Source organism: Oncorhynchus keta, chromosome 25 (genome assembly GCF_023373465.1).
Source record: "Oncorhynchus keta strain PuntledgeMale-10-30-2019 chromosome 25, Oket_V2, whole genome shotgun sequence".
In the NCBI taxonomy this organism is placed as follows: Eukaryota; Metazoa; Chordata; class Actinopteri; order Salmoniformes; family Salmonidae; genus Oncorhynchus; species Oncorhynchus keta.
In genome coordinates this window covers 44,239,696-44,257,370 of record NC_068445.1, presented here as the reverse complement: position 1 = coordinate 44,257,370, position 17,675 = coordinate 44,239,696, and the positions used below count along the sequence as shown (strand labels likewise).

General features: G+C 44.4%; 1 protein-coding gene and 1 long non-coding RNA gene across 4 annotated transcripts in view; both read right to left on the bottom strand.

Moving 5' to 3' along the window:
- LOC118381245 (ras-GEF domain-containing family member 1B-A-like) overlaps window positions 1-17,675 on the bottom strand; it is a 108,812-nt gene that overhangs the window by 51,998 nt on the left and 39,139 nt on the right. The window lies entirely within an intron of this gene.
- On the bottom strand, window positions 4,651-5,615 carry LOC127911833 (uncharacterized). Its single transcript, XR_008079603.1, has 3 exons — window positions 5,445-5,615; window positions 5,093-5,138; window positions 4,651-4,715 (listed from the first exon to the last, which is right to left on the bottom strand). It is a non-coding gene; the product is annotated as an uncharacterized LOC127911833 (long non-coding RNA).

Here is a 17,675-nt window from a genome sequence, read left to right as displayed (position 1 = left end):
TGCCCCTGAACAGGCAGTTAACCCACTGTTCCTAGGCCGTCATTGAAAATAAGAATTAGCTCTTAACTGAATAAATAAAGGTTAATAAAAAATAAAAAAAATTCTCCATCTCAATTAGACAGAACTGTGCGGTTTGTTTACTTAAAAGAAACAGTCGAATGGGTGAATCACATGGACTACGCACTGTGATTACAATATGGAAAATTCCACGTGACGGAATTGCGCTGAGACTCAGCTTTATTCCACTTAGTCTATGTACAAGGACTACTTTTAACAATTTACACTGTAAAATGTTATAAAAACATTTACTGAAAGAACTGTGCAGATATAATGTTTGTTAACATTCAGGTTATTGAGCTACTGTAAGTGAGGATGGTTACAGTACATGGAAAGAGGAGGCTCATGGGTAGGATGCAGGGAGAAGTGACATTAATTAGAGAGAGAAATTCAATTTCAATTTACGGGCTTTATTGGCATGGGAAATAACTTTTTATTTTTTATTTCACCTTTATTTAACCACGTAGGCCAGTTGAGAACAAGTTGTTTATTTACAACTACGAACTGGCCAAGATAAAACAGTTACACATGGGATAAACAAACGTACAGTCAATAACACAATAGAAGAATCTGTATACAGTGTGTGTAAACGGAGTAAGGAGGTAAGGCAATAAATAGGCCAATAGTGGCGAAGTAATTACAATTTAGCAATTTACACTGAAATGATACACTGGGGCAAAAAAGTATTTAGTCAGCCACCAATTGTACAAGTTCTCCCACTTAAAAAGATGAGAGAGGCCTGTAATTTTCATCATAGGTACACTTCAACTATGACAGACACAATGAGAAAAAGAAATCCAGAAAATCACATTGTAGGATTTTTCATTAATTTATTTGCAAATTATGGTGGAAAATAAGTATTTATATGGGGGCTTTGGTGACAAAAGCGGATGGCTATGTGATAGACTGCATCCAATTAGCTAAGTAGAGTGTTGGAGGCTATTTTATAAATGACATCGCCGAAGTCAAGGATCGGTAGGATGGTCAGTTTTACGAGGGTAAGTTTGGCAGCATGAGTGAAGGAAGCTTTGTTGCGAAATAGGAAGCCAATTTAAGATTTAACTTTGGGCGGGAGATGCTTAATGTGAGTCTGGAAGGAGAGTTTACAGTCTAGCCAGACACCTAGGTAATTATAGTTGTCCACATATTCTAAGTCAGAACCATCCAGAGTAGTGATGCTAGTCGGGCGGGCAGGTGCGGGCAGCGATCGGTTGAAGAGCATGCATTTAGTTTCACAGTGTCCAAAGAAGGGCCAGAAGTATACAGAATGGTGTCGTCTGCGTAGAGGTGGATCAGAGATTCACCAGCAGCAACAGTGACCTCATTGATATATACAGAGAAAAGGAGTTTGCCCGAGAATTGAACCCTGTGGCACCCCCATAGAGACTGCCAGAGGTCCGGACAACACTGAACTCTATCTGAGAAGTAGTTATTGAACCAGTTTACATTGCCAAAGTACGGGAAATAGATAATAAACTAAAGTGAAATAGACAAAATGAAATTAACAGTAAACATTACACTCACAAAATGTCCAAATGTCAAATTATGTCTACATACAGTGTTGTAATGATGTGCAAATGGTTAAAGTACAAAACATAAAAATAAATAAACATAAATATGGGTTGTATTTATAGTGGTGTTTGTTCTTCACTGGTTGACCTTTTCTCATGGCAACAGGTCACACATCTTGCTGCTGTGATGCACACAGTGGAATTTCACCCAGTAGATATGGGAGTTTATCAAAATTGGATTTGTTTTCGAATTCTTTGTGGGTCTGTGTAACCTGAGGGAAATATGTCTCTCTAATATGGTCATACATTGGGCAGGAGGTTAGGAAGTGCAGCTCAGTTTCCACCTCATTTTGTGGGCAGTGTGCCCATAGCCTGTCTTCTCTTCAGAGCCAGGTCTGCCTACAGCGGCCTTTCTCAATAGCAAGACTATGCTCACTGAGTCTGTACATAGTCAAAGCTTTCCTTAAGTTTGGGTCAGTCACAGTGGTCAGGTATTCTGCCGCTGTGTACTCTCTGTTTAGGGCCAAATAGCATTCTAGTTTGTTCTGTTTTTATGTTAATTCCAATGTGTAAAGTAATTATATTTTTGGGTTGGGTCTAATTGTGTTGCTGTCCTGGGGCTCTGTTTGTGTTTGTGAACAGAACCCCAGGACCAGCTTGCTTAGGGGACTCTTCTCCAGCTTCATCTCTCTGTAGGTGATGGCTTTGTTATGGAAGGTTTGGGAATCACATCCTTTTAGGTGATCTCTCTCCATGCTTCTACACCTGCATTGCATCGCCCCAGAACCAGCTTGTTATGGAAGGTTTGGGAATCACATCCTTTTAGGTGATTGTGGATTTTTAACGTCTCTTTTCTGGATTTTGATCATTAGCGGGTATCGGCCTAATTCCGCATGCTTCATATTGTACACTGAGGATCTCTCCCTCCCTCCCTCCAGAGCATTCATTATCAATGTACTGATAGAGTCAGGGGATATGATGAAAAAAAACAACCAAACCTACACCAAGGCACATGTTATTGACCTAAAATAATGAACCAACCCAGTTTCTGGTTCCCCACCCACCCCCTCAACAATACAGTGTATCCATTCACAGTAAACTTTATGACAAACAATAATGAGGCTAGTTCTGAAAACAGGAATTTCTAATTTCACACCAATTTCTCCACACACACACACATGAAATGTGTGAGACTCTCAGGGAGAGTACACACTGTGAGAGTGTATTGTTCTGATTGGCCACAGGGCAACACTGCCCTATGACCCGACTTATCTGTCTCCCCTGCAGGCGCACACACACACACACACACACACACACACACACACACACACACACACACACACACACACACACACACACACACACACACACACACACACACACACACACACACACACACACACACACACACACACACACACACACACACACACACACACACACACACACCCTGGTGATGACTGCATTGACTAATTCCCACTGAGAGGCCACGTGAGTATACAGTGCATTCAGAAAGTGTTCAGACCCCTTGACTTTTCCCACATATTTCATTACAGCATCATTCTAAAATTGATTAAAATCATCCATCATCAATCTACCTACACACAATACCCCATAATGACATCACAATACTCCATAATGACATCACAATACCCCATAATGACATCACAATACTCCATAATGACATCAAAATACTCCATAATGACATCACAATACCCCATAATGACAAAGCAAGTACAGGTTTTTAGAAATTTGTGCAAATCTATTAAAATGTACATAAGTATTCAGACTCTTTACTCAGTACTTTGTTAAAGCACCTTTGTCAGCGATTACAGCCTTGAGTCTTCTTTGGTATGACGCTACAAGCTTGGCACACCTGTATTTGGGGAGTTTCTCCTAATTCTCCTCTGCAGATCCTCTCAAGCTCTGTCAGGTTGGATGGGGAGTGTCGCTGCACAGCTATCTTCAGGTCTCTCCAGAGATGTTTGATCGGGTTCAAGTCCGGGCTCTGGCTGGGCCACTCAAGGACTCGTCCCGAAGCCACTCCTGCGTTGTCTTGGCTGTGTGCTTTGGGTCGCTGTCCTGTTGGAAGGTGAACCTTCACCCCAGTCTGAGGTCCTGAGCGGTCTGGAGCAGGTTTTCATCAATGATCTCTCTATACTTCACTCTGTTCATCTTTTCCTTGATCCTGACTAGTCTCCCAGTCCCTGTCGCTGAAAAACATCCCCACGGCATGATGCTGCCACCACCATGTAACATAGGAGAGGGGGCTTTGATATGTACTTTCTTTGGTTCTGTCCAGCCCCTTTTCCCCATATTACAGTGTGACAGAATAAATTCCCTGTAAATGCTACATGTTCTGCCTTTGTCGTCCTTACTCGCACCTACAGTCCCATATCTCTATACCTCCACCTACAGTCCCATACCTCATTACCTCCACCTACAGTCCCATACCTCTTTACCTCCACCTACAGTCACATACCCTACATACCCACCTACCTCATACCTCTTTACCTCCACCTACAGTCCCATACCTCTTTACCTCCACCTACAGTCCCTATACCTCCACTACAGTCATTACCTCCACCTACAGTCCCATACCTCATTACCTCCACCTACAGTCACATACCTCTATACCTCCACCTACAGTCACATACCTCTATACCTCCACCTACAGTCCCATACCTCTTTACCTCCACCTACAGTCCCATACCTCATTACCTCCACCTACAGTCACATACCTCTATACCTCCACCTACAGTCACATACCTCTATACCTCCACCTACAGTCACCTCATCCACCTACAGTCACATACCTCCACCTCCACCTACAGTCCCATACCTCATTACCTCCACCTACAGTCACATACCTTTATACCTCCACCTACAGTCCCATACCTCACCTCCACCTACAGTCCCATACCTCTTTACCTCCACCTACAGTCCCATACCTCATTACCTCCACCTACAGTCACATACCTCTTTACCTCCACCTACAGTCCCATACCTCTATACCTCCACCTACAGTCCCATACCTCTATACCTCCACCTACAGTCCCATACCTCTATACCTCCACCTACAGTCCCATACCTCTATACCTCCACCTACAGTCACATACCTCTATACCTCCACCTACAGTCACATACCTCACCTCCACCTACAGTCCCATACCTCTATACCTCCACCTACAGTCACATTATCCACCTACAGTCCCATACCCTACCTCCACCTACAGTCACATACCTCTATACCTCCACCTACAGTCCCATCCCACCTCCACCTACAGTCCCATACCTCATTACCTCCACCTACAGTCACCTCATTACCTCCACCTACTATACCTCCACCTACAGTCATACCTCTTTACCTCCACCTACAGTCCCATATACCTCCACCTACAGTCACATACCTTTATACCTCCACCTACAGTCACATACCTCTATACCTACAGTCACATACCTCCACCTACAGTCCCATACCACCTCCACCTACCATACCTATACCTCCACCTACAGTCACATACCTCTATACCTACAGTCACATACCTCTATACCTCCACCTACAGTCACCTCCACCTACAGTCCCATACCTCTATACCTCCACCTACAGTCACATACCTCTATACCTCCACCTACAGTCACATACCTCTATAACCTACAGTCACATACCTCTATACCTCCACCTACAGTCACATACCTCTATACCTCCACCTACAGTCACATACCTCTATACCTCCACCTACAGTCATACCCTATACCTCCACCTACAGTCACATACCTCTATACCTCCACCTACAGTCACATACCTCAAAACCTACAGTCACATACCTACTCACATATCCACCTACAGTCACATACCTCTATACCTACAGTCACATACCTCTATACCTACAGTCACATACCTCTATACCTCCACCTACAGTCACATACCTCTATACCTCCACCTACAGTCACATACCTCTATACCTCCACCTACAGTCACATACCTCTATACCTCCACCTACAGTCACATACCTCTATACCTCCACCTACAGTCACATACCTCTATACCTCCACCTACAGTCAGTCAAACCTCTATCTCCACCTACAGTCACATACCCAAAACCTACAGTCACATACTATACCTACAGTCACATACCTCTATACTACAGTCCCATACCTACAGTCACATACCTCCTCCACCTACAGTCACATACCTCTATACCTCCACCTACAGTCCCATACCTCTATACCTCCACCTACAGTCACATACCTCTATACCTCCACCTACAGTCACATACCTCATTACCTCCACCTACAGTCACATACCTCTATACCTCCACCTACAGTCACATACCAGTCTACATACCTCCACCTACAGTCATACATACCTCCACCTACAGTCACATACCTCTATACCTCCACCTACAGTCACATAGTCACATCTATACCTCCACCTACAGTCACATACCTCTATACCTCCACCTACAGTCACATACCTCTATACCTCCACCTACAGTCCCATACAGTCACATCTTTACCTCCACCTACAGTCCTCATCCACCTACAGTCCCATACCTCTTCCCTCCACCTACAGTCACATACCTCTATACCTACAGTCACATACCTCTATACCTCCACCTACAGTCACATACCTCTTTACCTCCACCTACAGTCCCATACCTCTTTACCTCCACCTACAGTCACATACCTCTTTACCTCCACCTACAGTCCCATACCTCTTTACCTCCATGGGGAGTTGAGTTGTAGCAGGGTGTTAAGTAGCAGGCATACGTAACAGTGACGCTTGGCATTCAGGTCAAAGAGTTCAATCGTGGTTTTATCAGACCAGAGAATCTTGTTTCTCATGGTCTGAGAGTCCAGCCCAAGCGGGCTGTCATGTGCCTTTTACTGAGGAGTGGCTTCCGTCTGGCCATTCTACCATAAAGGCTTGATTGGTGGAGGGCTGCGGGACACAGTTGTCCTTCTGGAAGGTTCTCCCATCTCCACAGAGGAATTCGGGAGCTCTGTCAGAGTGACCATCATGTTCTTGGTCACCTCCCTGACCAAGGTCCTTCACATCGATTTCTCAGTTTGGCCGGGCGGCCAGCTCTAGGATGAGGCTTGGTATTTATAAACTTTTCCATTGAATGATGGAGGCCACTGTGTTCTTGGGCACCATCAATGCTGCAGAAATGTTTTGGTACCCTTCCCCAGATCTGTGCCTCGACACAATCCTGGCTCAGAGCACTATGGACAATTTGAGTCTCATAGCAAATGGTCTGAATACTAACGTTAATAAGGTATTTCTGTTTATATTTTTAATACGTAAAAAAAATACTGTTGTGTTATTGAGTGAGAGACTGTGTGCGATGTTATTGAGTGTGTGTACGATGTTATTGAGTGAGAGACTGTGTGTGCGATGCTATTGAGTGTGTGTGCGATGTAATTGAGTGAGAGACTGTGTGTGCAATGTTATTGAGTGTGTGTGCGATGTTATTGAGTGAGAGACTGTGTGTGCGATGTTATTGAGTGTGTGTGCGATGTTATTCAGTGAGAGACTGTGTGTGCGATGTTATTGAGTGTGTGTGCGATGTTATTGAGTGAGAGACTGTGTGTGCGATGTTATTGAGTGTGTGTGCGATGTTATTGAGTGAGTGTGTGATGTTATTGAGTGAGAGACTGTGTGTGCGATGTTATTGAGTGTGTGTGCGATGCAATTGAGTGAGAGACTGTGTGTGCGATGTTATTGAGTGAGAGACTGTGTGTGCGATGTTATTGAGTGTGTGTGCGATGCTATTGAGTGAGAGACTGTGTGTGCGATGTTATTGAGTGAGAGACTGTTGTGTGCGATGTTATTGAGTGAGAGACTGTGTGTGCAATGTTATTGAGTGTGTGTGCGATGTTATTGAGTGTGTGTGCGATGCTATTGAGTGAGAGACTGTGTGTGCGATGTTATTGAGTGTGTGTGCGATGTTATTGAGTGTGTGTGCGATGTTATTGAGTGTGTGTGCGATGCTATTGAGTGAGAGACTGTGTGTGCGATGCTATTGAGTGAGAGACTGTGTGCGATGTTATTGAGTGAGAGACTGTTTTGTGCGATGTTATTGAGTGTGTGTGCGATGTTATTGAGTGAGAGACTGTGTGTGCGATGTTATTGAGTGAGAGACTGTGTGCAATGTTATTGAGTGTGTGTGCGATGTTACTGTGTGTGTGCGATGTTATTGTGTGTGTGTGCGATGCTATTGAGTGAGAGACTGTGTGTGCGATGTTATTGAGTGAGAGACTGTTGTGTGCGATGTTATTGAGTGTGAGAGACTGTTATTGTGTGCGATGTTATTGAGTGTGTGTGCGATGCTATTGAGTGAGAGACTGTGTGTGCGATGTTATTGAGTGTGTGTGCGATGTTATTGAGTGAGAGACTGTTTTGTGCGATGTTATTGAGTGTGTGTGCGATGTTATTGAGTGAGAGACTGTGTGTGCGATGTTATTGAGTGTGTGTGCGATGCTATTGAGTGAGAGACTGTGTGCGATGTTATTGAGTGTGTGTGCGATGTTATTGAGTGTGTTTTGTGCGATGTTATTGAGACTGTTGTGTGCGATGTTATTGAGTGTGTGTGCGTGCTATTGAGTGAGAGACTGTGTGTGATGTTATTGAGTGTGTGTGCGATGCTATTGAGTGAGAGACTGTGTGTGCGATGTTATTGAGTGTGTTTGTGCGATGTTATTGAGTGAGAGACTGTGTGTGCGATGTTATTGAGTGTGTGTGCGATGTTATTGAGTGAGAGACTGTGTGTGTGATGTTATTGAGTGTGTGTGCGATGCTATTGAGTGAGAGACTGTGTGTGCGATGTTATTGAGTGTGTGTGCGATGCTATTGAGTGAGAGACTGTGTGTGCGATGTTATTGAGTGAGAGACTGTGTGTGTGATGTTATTGAGTGTGTGTGCGATGCTATTGAGTGAGAGACTGTTGTGTGCGATGTTATTGAGTGAGAGACTGTGTGTGCGATGCTATTGAGTGAGAGACTGTGTGTGCGATGTTATTGAGTGAGAGACTGTGTGTGCGATGTTATTGAGTGTGTGTGCGATGCTATTGAGTGAGAGACTGTGTGTGCGATGTTATTGAGTGTGTGTGCGATGCTATTGAGTGAGAGACTGTGTGTGATGTTATTGAGTGTGAGACTGTGTGTGCGATGTTATTGAGTGTGAGACTGTGTGTATGTTATTGAGTGTGAGTGTGTGTGCGATGCTATTGAGTGAGAGACTGTGTGTATGTTATTGAGTGTGTGTGTGATGTTATTGAGTGTGTGTGTGTTATTGTGTGTGTGTGTGCTGTGTGTGAGAGACTGTTGTGTGTGTGCTATTGTGTGAGAGACTGTGTGTGTGTGTGACGTTGTGTGTGTGTGTGATGTTATTGAGTGTGTGTGCGATGTTATTGAGTGTGTGTGCGATGCTATTGAGTGAGAGACTGTTTTGTGCGATGTTATTGAGTGTGTGTGCGATGTTATTGAGTGTGTGTGCGATGCTATTGAGTGAGAGACTGTGTGTGCGATGTTATTGAGTGTGTGTGCGAATGCTATTGAGTGAAAGACTGTGTGTGCGATGTTATTGAGTGTGTGTGTGTGTGCGATGCTATTGAGTGAGAGACTGTGTGTGTGTGTGATGTTATTGTGTGTGTGTGTGTGTGCGATGCTATTGAGTGAGAGACTGTGTATGTGTGTGTGTGTGTGCGATGATTGTGAGAGTGTGTGTGTGTGTGTGTGTGTGTGTGTGTGTGTGTGTGTGTGTGTGTGTGTGTGTGTGTGTGTGTGTGTGTGTGTGTGTGTGTGTGTGTGTGTGTGTGTGTGTGTGTGTGTGTGTGTGTGTGTGTGATGTTATTGTGTGTGTGTGTGTGTGTGTGTGTGTGTTGTGTGTGTGTGTGTGATGTTATTGCGTGTGTGTGTGTGTGTGTGTGTGTGTGTGTGTGTGTGTGTGTGTGTGTGTGTGTGTGTGTGTGTGTGTGTGTGTGTGTGTGTGTGTGTGTGATGTTAATTGCGTGTGTGTGTGTGTGTGTGTGTGTGTGTGTGTGTGTGTGTGTGTGTGTGTGTGTGTGTGTGTGTGTGTGTGTGTGTGTGTGTGTGTGACTGTGTGTGTGTTCCTTGACTGATTCTATCTGAGTCCCAATCACCTGGCTGCAGTGATATGCCAACACACACCTTCTCTGTACCAGGGACTCCATCACAAATGCCTGCCAAGCAGACATGGGGCGACAGGGTAACCTAGTGGTTAGAGTGTTGGACTAGTAACCAGCAGGTAGCCTAGTGGTTAGAGTGTTGGACTAGTAACCAGCAGGTAGCCTAGTGGTTAGAGAGTTGGACTAGTAACCAGCAGGTAACCTAGTGGTTAGAGTGTTGGACTAGTAACCAGCAGGTAGCCTAGTGGTTAGAGTGTTGGACTAGTAACCAGCAGGTAGCCTAGTGGTTAGAGAGTTGGACTAGTAACCAGCAGGTAGCCTAGTGGTTAGAGAGTTGGACTAGTAACCAGCAGGTAGCCTAGTGGTTAGAGAGTTGGACTAGTAACCAGCAGGTAACCTAGTGGTTAGAGTGTTGGACTAGTAACCAGCAGGTAGCCTAGTGGTTAGAGTGTTGGACTAGTAACCAGCAGGTAGCCTAGTGGTTAGAGCGTTGGTCTAGTAACCAGCAGGTAGCCTAGTGGTTAGAGCGTTGGTCTAGTAACCAGCAGGTAGCCTAGTGGTTAGAGCGTTGGACTAGTAACCAGCAGGTAGCCTAGTGGTTAGAGAGTTGCACTAGTAACGGAAAGGTTGCAAGTTCATATCCCTGAGCTGAAAACGTACAAATCTGTCGTTCTGCCCCTGAACAGGCAGTTAACCCCACTGTTCCTAGGGCCGTCATTGTAAATAAGAATTTGTTCTTAACTGACTCGCCTAGTTAAATAAAGATAAAATAAAGACTGCTGGAGTCTCCTATCCCAGGAGATAGTATTCTCCCTTGGCCACTACACAACGGGGTCTTTGACTGGACAGACTCACACCATATCCTTAATTCAGAGTAATGATTTACACACACAGAGAAGTCAGTGCCTGTGTATTTGTTGTACCAGGTGGCTCACGGTGAGAGGGAGATCATGAGACAACTCACAGAGAGACTTGAGATTCACCATAAAGATTCAAGATTCATAACACAAAATCTACATTTTCATGGTATTAAATGATACAGAGATCGGTGGATTTCTTTTTTTTTTTTTTACGTGACCCTGTCTGTAAGATTCATTCCATACAATTAAAATGACTAAGCGACATCATGAAACGCCACACTCTGAGGTCCTGTTTAATGGACCAGAGGTTTCTCTCTCAGTCCCTTGTGTCCATAACAGCCTCTGCCAAAAGAAATGCATGTGTGTATGAATGTGTGCGAAGTGCAAGACTGCACACACTCACACAGGACACACACTCACACAGGACACACACTCACACAGGACACACACTCACACAGGACACACACTCATACAGGACACACACTCACACAGGACACACACTCACACAGGACACACACTCACACAGGACACACACTCACACAGGACACACACTCACACAGGACACACACTCACACAGGACACACACTCACACAGGACACACACTCACACAGGACACACACTCACACAGGACACACTCACACAGGACACACACTCACACAGGACACACTCACACAGGACACACACTCACACAGGACACTCACACACACAGGACACACACTCATACAGGACACACACTCACACAGGACACACACTCACACAGGACACACACTCATACAGGACACACAGGACACACACTCACACACTCACACAGGACACACACTCACACACTCACACACACAGGACACACTCACACAGGACACACACTCACACAGGACACACACTCACACAGGACACACACTCACACAGGACACACACTCACACACTCACACAGGACACACACTCACACACACACTCACACAGGACACACACTCACACAGGACACACACACACACAAGACACACACTCATACAGGACACACACTCACACAGGACACACACTCACACAGGACACACACAGGACACACAGGACACACACTCACACACTCACACAGGACACACACTCACACACTCACACAGGACACACACACTCACACTCACACAGGACACACACTCACACAGGACACACACTCACACAGGACACACACTCACACAGGACACACACTCACACAGGACACACACTCACACAGGACACACACTCACACAGGACACACACTCACACACTCACACAGGACACACACACTCACACTCACACAGGACACACACTCACACAGGACACACACTCACACAGGACACACACTCACACAGGACACACACTCACACAGGACACACACTCACACAAGCCTCCATGGATGGAAAGATTAGGGACGCTTAAATAGTCTGCTCTGCCACGAAACAGTCAACAGTAGTGCACTATGTAGGGAATAGGGCCCTGGTCAACAGTAGTGCACTATGTAGGGAATAGGGCCCTGGTCAACAGTAGTGCACTATGTGGAATAGGGCCCTGGTCAACAGGCAATAGGGCCCTGGTCAGTAGTGCACTATGTAGGAATAGGGCCCTGGTCAACAGTAGTGCACTATGTAGGAATAGGGCCCTGGTCAACAGTAGTGCACTATGTAGGGAATAGGGCCCTGGTCAACAGTAGTGCACTATGTAGGGAATAGGGCCCTGGTCAACAGTAGTGCACTATGTAGGGAATAGGGCCCTGGTCAACAGTAGTGCACTATGTAGGGAATAGGGCCCTGGTCAACAGTAGTGCACTATGTAGGGAATAGGGCCCTGGTCAACAGTAGTGCACTATGTAGGGAATAGGGCTCTGGTCAACAGTAGTGCACTATGTAGGGAATAGGGCCCTGGTCAACAGTAGTGCACTATGTAGGGAATAGGGCCCTGGTCAACAGTAGTGCACTATGTAGGGAATAGGGCCCTGGTCAACAGTAGTGCACTATGTAGGGAATAGGGCCCTGGTCAACAGTAGTGCACTATGTAGGGAATAGGGCCCTGGTCAACAGTAGTGCACTATGTAGGGAATAGGGCCCTGGTCAACAGTAGATGTAGGGAATATGTCAACAGTAGGAAGGGCCCTGGTCAACAGTAGTGCACTATGTAGGGAATAGGGCCCTGGTCAACAGTAGTGCACTATGTAGGGAATAGGGCCCTGGTCAACAGTAGTGCACTATGTAGGGAATAGGGCCCTGGTCAACAGTAGTGCACTATGTAGGGAATAGGGCCCTGGTCAACAGTAGTGCACTATGTAGGGAATAGGGCCCTGGTCAACAGTAGTGCACTATGTAGGGAATAGGGCCCTGGTCAACAGTAGTGCACTATGTAGGGAATAGGGCCCTGGTCAACAGTAGTGCACTATGTAGGGAATAGGGCCCTGGTCAACAGTAGTGTTCTATGTAGGGAATAGGGCCCTGGTCAACAGTAGTGCACTATGTAGGGAATAGGGCCCTGGTCAACAGTAGTGTTCTATGTAGGGAATAGGGCCCTGGTCAACAGTAGTGCACTATGTAGGGAATAGGGCCCTGGTCAACAGTAGTGCACTATGTAGGGAATAGGGCCCTGGTCAACAGTAGTGTTCTATGTAGGGAATAGGGCCCTGGTCAGTAACTATGTAGGGAATAGGGCCCTGGTCACAGTAGTGTTCTATGGGAATAGGGCCCTGGTCAACAGTAGTGCACTATGTAGGGAATAGGGCCCTGGTCATGTAGTGCACTATGGAATAGGGCCCTGGTCAACAGTAGTGTTCTATGTAGGGAATAGGGCCCTGGTCAACAGTAGTGCACTATGTAGGGAATAGGGCCCTGGTCAACAGTAGTGCACTATGTAGGGAATAGGGCCCTGGTCAACAGTAGTGTTCTATGTAGGGAATAGGGCCCTGGTCAACAGTAGTGCACTATGTAGGGAATAGGGCCCTGGTCAACAGTAGTGCACTATGTAGGGAATGTAAGAATAATATGGCAACTACTGTATAAAGAATAACAACATAATATTAATAATTTATAATTATATAATTTATAATTAATAACCACTAATAGGCCTACAACTTAAAGCTCAGATACACTGGTAGGATAGTCAAATGTTTGCCTGCCGACGGTATGTAGCACCTCGCGACACCGGCGGCAGTCTCTTTTGTGTTCACACAGCAAAGACCTTGGAGTCGTCAGTCACTCTGCCTTGTTAAAATACTCCAAGCCAGAAGGTGGCAGTAGCGTTGTTTAGCAATGCATATCTTCTGTGCGTATTGCTTATGGTCTAGATTCCAAGCTGTCTGCGCTAATGTTGCTATTTTGTAGAAAATCCTTGTTGTTACTAGCCAGATGGCCACAGCTAGATAACTGTGATTATAACTACCTGGCAAGATGATGAAGAAACAATTTAATTCACTCTACAGCCTTGTTCTTAACTGGATAAAAAATAAAATCCCTCATCAATCTACACACAATACCCCATAACGACAAAGCAAATACAGGTGTTTAGATATTTTTGCAAATTCATTAAAAAATAATTAAAATGAAATATCACATTTACATAAGTATTCAGACCCTTTACTCAGTACTTTGTTGAAGCACCTTTGGGGTATGATGCTACAAGCTTGGCACACCTGTATTTGGGGTGTTTCTCCTATTCTTCTCTGAAGATCCTCTCAAGCTCTGTCAGGTTGGGTGTGGAGTGTCACTGAACAGCTATTTTCAGGTCTCTCCAGAGATGTTCGATCGGGTTCAAGTCCGGGCTCTGGCTGGGCCACTCAAGGACATTGAGACTTGTCCTGAAGCCACTCCTGCGTTGTCTTGGCTGTGTGCTTAGGGTCGCTGTCATGTAGAAGGTGAACCTTCGCCCCCAAGCTGAGGTCCTGAGCGCTCTGGAGCAGATTTTCATCAAGGACCTAAAGGATCTGTGCTTTGCTCCGTTCATCTTTCCCTCGATCCTGACTAGTCTCCCAGTCCCTTCCGCTGAAAAACATCCCCACAGCATGATGCTGCCACCACCATGTTTCACCGTAGGGATGGTGCCAGGTTTCCTCCAGATGTGACACTTGGCATTCAGGCCAAAGAGTTCAATTGTGGTTTCATCAGATCAGAGAATCTTGTTTCTCATGGTGGACTCCAATCAAGTTGTAGAAACATCTTAAGGATGATCGACGGAAACAGGATGCACCCGAGTTCAATTTCGAGTCTCATTGCAAAGTGTCTGAACTATTATGTAAATAAGGTATTTCTGTGCTGTTGCAAACTAAATACTAGCTAGAAACAAGAGGAAATAAAGTGGTTAATAAAATAATAGACTCTTAGATTAAGAAAAGGGGGGTTCTAGATCAAACATTTATAAAAGGTCAATTAAAATGTTTTAAATGTTTACACATTAATAAAAATGTGTCAATTAAGACTTAAAAATATACAAAATAAAAGCCAGTCCAGCATGACGATGCAAAACGACAGTGGTTGAACAGGCAAATAGCCTACCAATATTATATTTATTAAAGCTGAAATATGTAACTTTTTGGTCGACGCAACCAAATTCACATAGAAATGTTAATTGAAAGCAAGTCTAAGAAGTGGTAGATTTGTTCTATATGCGGAATTTCTATGCTTCCCGTTTATAAAATGTTGCTTTTGCGTCCTTTACTTTCGGTTTTGTACATACAATATTTGTGGTTATTGAAAATATATTTCACAGCAGTTTAGATGGTATAATTATTCTCTACACTAAACCATTTCTTGTTTTGTCACAAACTGAAAATTAGGCCAAACTAATTAGAACTTCAACCACCAGGAAATGACGTAGCGATTTCTGCATATTGAATCTTGAAGGTAAGCAAAGTTGATTATTTAATTCAAATATATGAAGCCAAAGTCATGTGATAAATTATAGGCTAGATAAATAAAGTTGTATTAGAATTTGAGCACCGTTTGTAAGCTAGCTAGCTAGCTAACATTAGACAGGAAGCTACTTTAATTAGCCACTTTGCACACTAACCAGTATTATCTTATTATTTGTTATTATGTAATATGCCAAATAGAGCTACATATCCGGCCTGACATTGGCAATTAGCTAATGGTTCCTTTTATTTCAGATGAGAGGACTATTACAGTAGATGACCGCTGACCTCTTGAATGCATGTTATGAACAGTGGGCTGACAGAGGGTGTATCTACATTATGTATGATAAGTCATGGTGATTCAAAAGTCTAGTTATTTCATGACATGATTTTTAACACACTATCTATGTCTTGCTCAGTCTGGCAGTAACCCAGAACGATCAGAGACAGAGGATCTCTCTTCCGGTTGTTGCTGACAACAACTGCATGCAAGTTGTCATTCTATCTTTTGACTTAATAAACTCATGTTTATTCCTGACATACTGTACTGTTCTATAGAGAAGTCAGCCAGACAACCCATACTGTACTGTTCTATAGAGAAGTCAGCCAGACAACCCATACTGTACTGTTCTATAGAGAAGTCAGCCAGACAACAACCCATACTGTACTGTTCTATATAGAAGTCAGCCAGACAACCCATACTGTACTGTTCTATAGAGAAGTCAGCCAGACAGACAACCCATACTGTACTATTCTATAGAGAAGTCAGTCAGACAACAACCCATACTGTACTGTTCTATAGAGAAGTCAGCCAGACAGACAACCCATACTGTACTGTTCTATAGAGAAGTCAGCCAGACAACAACCCATACTGTACTGTTCTATAGAGAAGTCAGACAGACAACCCATACTGTACTGTTCTATAGAGAAGTCAGCCAGACAGACAACCCATACTGTACTGTTCTATAGAGAAGTCAGCCAGACAGACAACCCATACTGTACTGTTCTATAGAGAAGTCAGCCAGACAGACAACCCATACTGTACTGTTCTATAGAAAAGTCAGCCAGACAGACAACCCATACTGTACTGTTCTATAGAGAAGTCAGACAGACAGACAACCCATACTGTACTGTTCTATAGAGAAGTCAGCCAGACAAACAACCCATACTGTACTGTTCTATAGAGAAGTCAGCCAGACAACCCATACTGTACTGTTCTATAGAGAAGTCAGCCAGACAACAACCCATACTGTACTGTTCTATAGAGAAGTCAGCCAGACAGACAACCCATATTGTACTGTTCTATAGAAAAGTCAGCCAGACAGACAACCCATACTGTACTGTTCTATAGAGAAGTCAGCCAGACAGACAACCCATACTGTACTGTTCTATAGAGAAGTAAGCCAGACAACAACCCATACTGTACTGTTCTATAGAAAAGTCAGCCAGACAACAACCCATACTGTACTGTTCTATAGAGAAGTCAGCCAGACAGACAACCCATACTGTACTGTTCTATAGAGAAGTCAGCCAGACAACAACCCATACTGTACTGTTCTATAGAGAAGTCAGCCAGACAGACAACCCATACTCTACTGTTCCATAGAGAAGTCAGCCAGACAGACAACCCATACTGTACTGTTCTATAGAGAAGTCAGCCAGACAGACAACCCATACTGTACTGTTCTATAGAGAAGTCAGCCAGACAACAACCCATACTGTACTGTTCTATAGAGAAGTCAGCCAGACAACAACCCATACTCTACTGTTCCATAGAGAAGTCAGCCAGACAGACAACCCATACTGTACTGTTCTATAGAGAAGTCAGGCAGACAACAACCCATACTGTACTGTTCTATAGAGAAGTCAGCCAGACAACCCATACTGTACTGTTCTATAGAGAAGTCAGCCAGACAACAACCCATACTGTACTGTTCTATAGAGAAGTCAGACAGACAACCCATACTGTACTGTTCTATAGAGAAGTCAGCCAGACAGACAACCCATACTGTACTGTTCTATAGAGAAGTCAGCCAGACAGACAACCCATACTGTACTGTTCTATAGAGAAGTCAGCCAGACAGACAACCCATACTGTACTGTTCTATAGAGAAGTCAGCCAGACAACAACCCATACTGTACTGTTCTATAGAGAAGTCAGCCAGACAGACAACCCATACTGTACTGTTCTATAGAGAAGTCAGCCAGACAAACAACCCATACTGTACTGTTCTAT